The following is a 5553-nucleotide window of genomic DNA, read 5'->3' on the forward strand; positions in this document are numbered from 1 at the left end:
CTCCTTGTGCAATCTCTGAGGGTAAGGTAGTTGAGGAACATATGGTTTCACTTCCTCCTTCTTCTCTTGTGGTTGTGACTATGAGACTTGCTTGCTTTTCCTTGGAGCTTGTGGTTCATCATCCTTCTTGGGATCCATCTTATCATTTTCCTCAACCTCTGTCTCTGCTTTGCTGTCAACCTTGTTGTCCTTTCCCACTGATTTACCACTCTTAAGCTGTATGGCTTTGCACTCCTCCTTTGGATTAGGGATGGTGTCACTTGGGAAGGTATTGATTGGCCTCTTAGCAGGCTCCTTAGATAGTTTCCCTATTTGTCTTTCAAGGTTTCTCATTGATGCTTCATAGTTCTTGCGTGTCATCTCTTGATCTTTCATGAACTTTTCCATCATCATCTCTAGATTTGAGATTCTTTGAGATTTTTAATGTGGTTGAGGTTGTGTGTGAGATGCTGATGGTTGGTGGAAGTTGTTTGAGTTATTTGAAGGGTTATTTTATGGGTAGAATGTGGTTGTGGAAAGGTTATTTTGTGGTTTTCTGTATGGATCAATGTTAGTGGGGTGATGGTTCTGGTTGCCTGTGTTGTGAAAGTTATTGGGACTAGAGTTCCTCTACCATTGGTTTTGGTTGTCTCCCCATCTCAAGTTGGGGTGGTTCCTCCATGAGGAGTTGTAAGTGTTTGATAAACCACTATTTTATAGTTTATCTTGTGCTCAATTGAGTGGATTTTATCAACTCTTTACCCACTTATTCATACTATTTGCATGGTTTTACATTTGCCTTCCTAATTATGTGCTTTGATTGAAAACATGCTTCTTTGGCCTTAAGTTCCCTATGATTGATCCTTTCTTATTACCATTAGATGCCCTGACATGTGCATTAAGTGATTTCAGAGATTACAGGGAAGGAATGGCTCAGAGGATAGAAAGGAAGCATGCAAAAGTGGAAGGAATACAAGAAGCTGGAGAAACGGCTAAGCTGTCCAGCCTGACCTCTTCGCACTCAAACAGCTATAACTTTAGCTAGAGAGGTCCAAATGATGCGGTTTTAGTTGCATTGGAAAGCTAACGTCCGGGGCTTCGATTTGATATATAATATGCCATAGTTGTTCTAACGCTAGCCGATGCGACCGCGTGCTCCATGCTGCCGCATCGCAGTGACGAAAAACCAGCGTGGCAGATTTCGCAACCAGCGATTTCTGGGCTGTTTCTGACCCAGTTTTCGGCCCAGAAAGCACAGATTGGAGGCTATAAAGTGGGAAAATGTATCCATTCATAAAAGAGCTTTTATATTCACAATTTTAGGAGTAGATGTAGTTTTTAGAGAGAGAGGTTCTCTCCTCTCTCTTAGGATTAGGATTTAGGACTTCTCTTAGTTTTAGGAGTGACTCTCAATCCCAGGTTCAATGTTTCTTTTATTTCTTTTCTCAATTTTAATTTATGAATGTCCATGTCAGATTTAAGTTCTTTTGTGAATGCAATTCGAGGTATTTTCAGATTTAATTTTGCTTTGCTTCATTTATAAATACTTTTAATTTAATTTAGATATTTTCTTCCTTTTGGCTTGGGTCAAGTGATTGGTAACACTTAAGTTATCAAACTCAGCAAGTGATTGAAATTGGCAGATTCTGATTGAACTAGAATTGCTTTAAAGCTAGTCTCTCCACAGGAGTTGACTAGGACTTGAGAATCAAGCTAATCAGTCCACTTGATTTACCTTCATAGTTAGAGGTTAACAAAGTGGGATTAAAACCCAATTCTCTTCACACCTGATAAGGATAACTAGGATAGGAATTCCACTTTCTCATTCCTTACCAAAAGTTTATTTTACAGTTATTTATTTATTTTACTTGTCATTCAACTAACTTTTTACCTTAATCCAAAACCCCAATTTACAACTCATAACCAATAATAAGAACACCTCCCTGCAATTCCTTGAGAAGACGACCCGAGGTTTGAATACTTCGGTTATCAATTTATTTAGGGGTTTGTTACTTGTGACAACCACAACGTTTGTAAGAAAGGTTGATTGCTTGGTTTAGTAACTATACTTACAACGAGAGTTTATTATAACTTCTAAACGATCAATCTTCAGTTCTTCAAAATGGCGCCGTTGCCGGGGAGTTGCAAACGTGTGCCTTATTATTGGTTATTGTAAATATTTTTATTTTACTTGTTTATTTGTTTTTATTTTTGCTTTTTTTTTATAAATTAAGAGGTTATTGGTTTTTATTTAAAATTTTTTTCAAAAATTTTTTTCCTTGGTGTTCATCTTGATCTTCAAGTTGTTCTTCGTGTTCATCTTGACCTTCAAGTTGTTCTTAGTTGTTTTCTTTGTTTTGATCTAAAAATTTTAAGTTTGGTGTCATTTTATTGTTTTTCTCTTCCCTTATTAAATTCAAAAATTCAAAATTTAAAAATCAAATTTCAAAATTCAAATTTAAAAATTTTCAAAATTCAATTTTAAAAATTTTTTCAAATTTCAAATCTCAAAATTCAAAATTCAAATTTCAAAAATTTAAAATTCAAATTTCAAAATTCAAATTTAAAAATTTTCAAATTTCAAATTTCAAAATTTAATTTTCAAATTCAAAATTTAAATAACCTTTTAATTTAAATTTGTTTTTATTTTCATTTTTAATTTTTATTTGCTATTATGAACTCTCACCCCTTTGGCTATGAGTCTAGTTACAATTATGTTGCAGGAAGAAGAAATTACAATGAGAATAGGCATCAAGGTTAGAACAATCAAAGATGGGAGGAGCCACAAGGATTTGAACAACCCTCATGGCAACAACCACCTCCAATGGACTATCAACAACCACCACCATATGCCTATAATCCCTCTCCTCAACATAGCTTTGGACCACCATACTCACAAGCCCTTTACCACTAAACACCTTCATATGATCCTAACCCTTACCCACCATACCAACCACCTTATGAGCCATATGAACCATATCAAGAACCACCACTTTCCTATGAACCATGTCCATATCCATCACCTCAAGACTCAACAGAGCGTCTCACGGAAACATGTGCAAAACTTTAAGCAACCATTCACCAACTGGATCAAGCAATAAATCAATTAGCTTCCCGACGTTCGGACACTCAAGGAACCCCTATGGCTTCATGTGGGCAATCTAATGAAGAACGTAGCATGAAGGAGATATTAGAAACTCCAGTGGACAGTACAGAGCATGACTTTGTACTGGAACAAGTGGAGGAAGCTATAATTATCGAAGAAGAAGAAGTTGTTGCAGACTTAGGAGATGCTGAACCTCCATGGGAAAGTCAAGACATAGAACCTCCTTCCAAGATGTTGCATTTGATGTTGAAGAGGGTGTACAACCTCCAAGGCATATCACAGTTGAAGACTTGGAAGAGGTTGATCAAGAGATGGAGATTCAAGAAGAAGAAGCACAACCTCCCATGCCCTTGGAAAGCAATGAAGAGGTGATTGAATTGGAAGAAAGCTACCAAGAGGAAGAGGTTGAAATTGAAGAAGCTTGCAAAGAGGTGGTAATTATCAGAGAAGAGCACAAGGGAGTGGAGCTTGCAATTTCATTAAAAACACCTCCTCCTAAGTTGCCATCATCCTTCACAACATTCAAGTGGGTAAAATTCATATCCCTTAGCTTTCTAATTCCACTTGAATATGGGCTACTAGAGACGGATGGTCAACTTAGAACTCTTTGTGGCATTAAGAGTAAGAGGAAGATGGTCAGTGGTAAGAACTGTCCTGCAAAGTTCATTATGGTTGGAAGCTTTAAGTTTAAATGCAAAGGTTGGTGTAGAGCTCAATTGAATGGGTCTAGGAAGTTGTTTGGATGCTTCAGTGAGAATTCTAAAGCTGAATCACCCGGATGGAATCATGATAATCAACTTGAAGACGGGTGTAAAAGCAAGATTTGGGATCCTGGAATCTGCTCTGACATTTGTCACCCTGGGAGCCTAAAAATCTGTTTGAAGCTTCTTAAGGGCTTTACATGCCTAGTTTGGGATCCCGGAGGCCATTGGAATTACAAACATTGGTGGGGATTCCTGGATGAATACAAACACAAGCCACCATAACAGGAAGCTCATCAAATGTCCAACTTAAGGACTTTAACTAAAAGTGCTAGGTGGGAGACAACCCACCATGGTATGATCGTTCTTTTTTTCATTTTTATTTAGTTTTATTTGTTTTCGAGTTTTATTTTATTTTGTTATATTGAACCTGGAGTTTTGCATCACATTCATACTAACACTGCATTCTGCATCTTTTCAGATTAAAAAAAAAAAAATCACACGACGCGACCGCCTCATTGACGCGTTCGCGTCGCAAGGAGATGGGAGACAATAATACTATGAACAGAGAGTTACGTAGGAGCAGGGCTGAAGGCGTGCCAATGGCACAAATCACCCCACGCGACCGCGTCATATGGGAATAATGGCCTCCCACGCGACTGCGTGCCCCACGCGGCCGCGTGACCAGGATTTCGATGTAATAATGGTGCACAGCCGAAAGTTGTACTAGAGTGGTGCTGAACTGGCACTGGACGCGCAGTCTATCTCACACGACCGCGTGCCCCACGCGGCCGCGTCACATCCTACTAAGTGGCCAGTCGCGCGATCGCATGCCCCATGCGATCGCGTCACCCAATATTTGGCAATTAATGATTTTTGAACAGAGAGTTGTGCGAGAGCGAGGCTGCCCTCGCGCCAGTAGCATAAAACGGATCACGCGACCGCGTGACCGACGCGACCGTGTCAATCAGTTTAAGCGCAAGCCGCGCGGTCGCGTGCCCCACGCGACCGCGTCGCTTGCGCCGCACAGCTTATCCTAATTTGCCAAATATCTTACCTTTTCCTCTCCAATCCTAATTTTTCCTCCCTCCTTTCTTACTTACTTCTTCTTCCCTCCTTTCCCTTCTCATTCTTCTTATCTTTTATTTTATTTTACTTAATTTATTTGAATATTTCATTCATTGCATTTTAATTTAGTGCATATTTTTATTTTCTTTTCTAAATTTATTATTTTTTTCTTTGGTGTTGAATTTTCTTATTTCACTGTTGCATCTTCTCTTGAATTATTTTGGGTGCTTAGTGACTTGTTTTTATTCTGGTTAGGTAATATTATTTAAATCAATGTCTATCTTTTATACCTGTATTACTTTTACATTGACATGAATTTATATTATCTTTCCTTACCCACACTCTCTCCCTCATTGTTGCAATATTTTGCACCACTAGTATGCCATGTGCTTCTATTATTTTCTCACTTGCATGTTGTAGCTACCATGTAATTGAGATCCTCACTTTTGGCATTAACCAACCCATGTTTTATTTGTTTTCTATCTTTGCTTTGGGTTACTTTCCTTCCCTTTTTCTTTCAGGATGGCCACCAGGAAGAGAACCGAAAGACGTTTACATGGGAGAGACAAACAAGTTCCTACGCACATTCCTTGATGAGAAAAGCGTCAGTTGAAACAACCCGTCCACCTGCACATCTCAGCATGCACTGAGGACGGTGCAATCTTTAAGTGTGGGAAGGTCGATACCGATCTCCATGGG

This window comes from Arachis ipaensis, chromosome B10 (assembly GCF_059453495.1).
Source record: "Arachis ipaensis isolate K30076 ecotype BB chromosome B10, ASM5945349v1, whole genome shotgun sequence".
Lineage (NCBI taxonomy): Eukaryota > Viridiplantae > Streptophyta > Magnoliopsida > Fabales > Fabaceae > Arachis > Arachis ipaensis.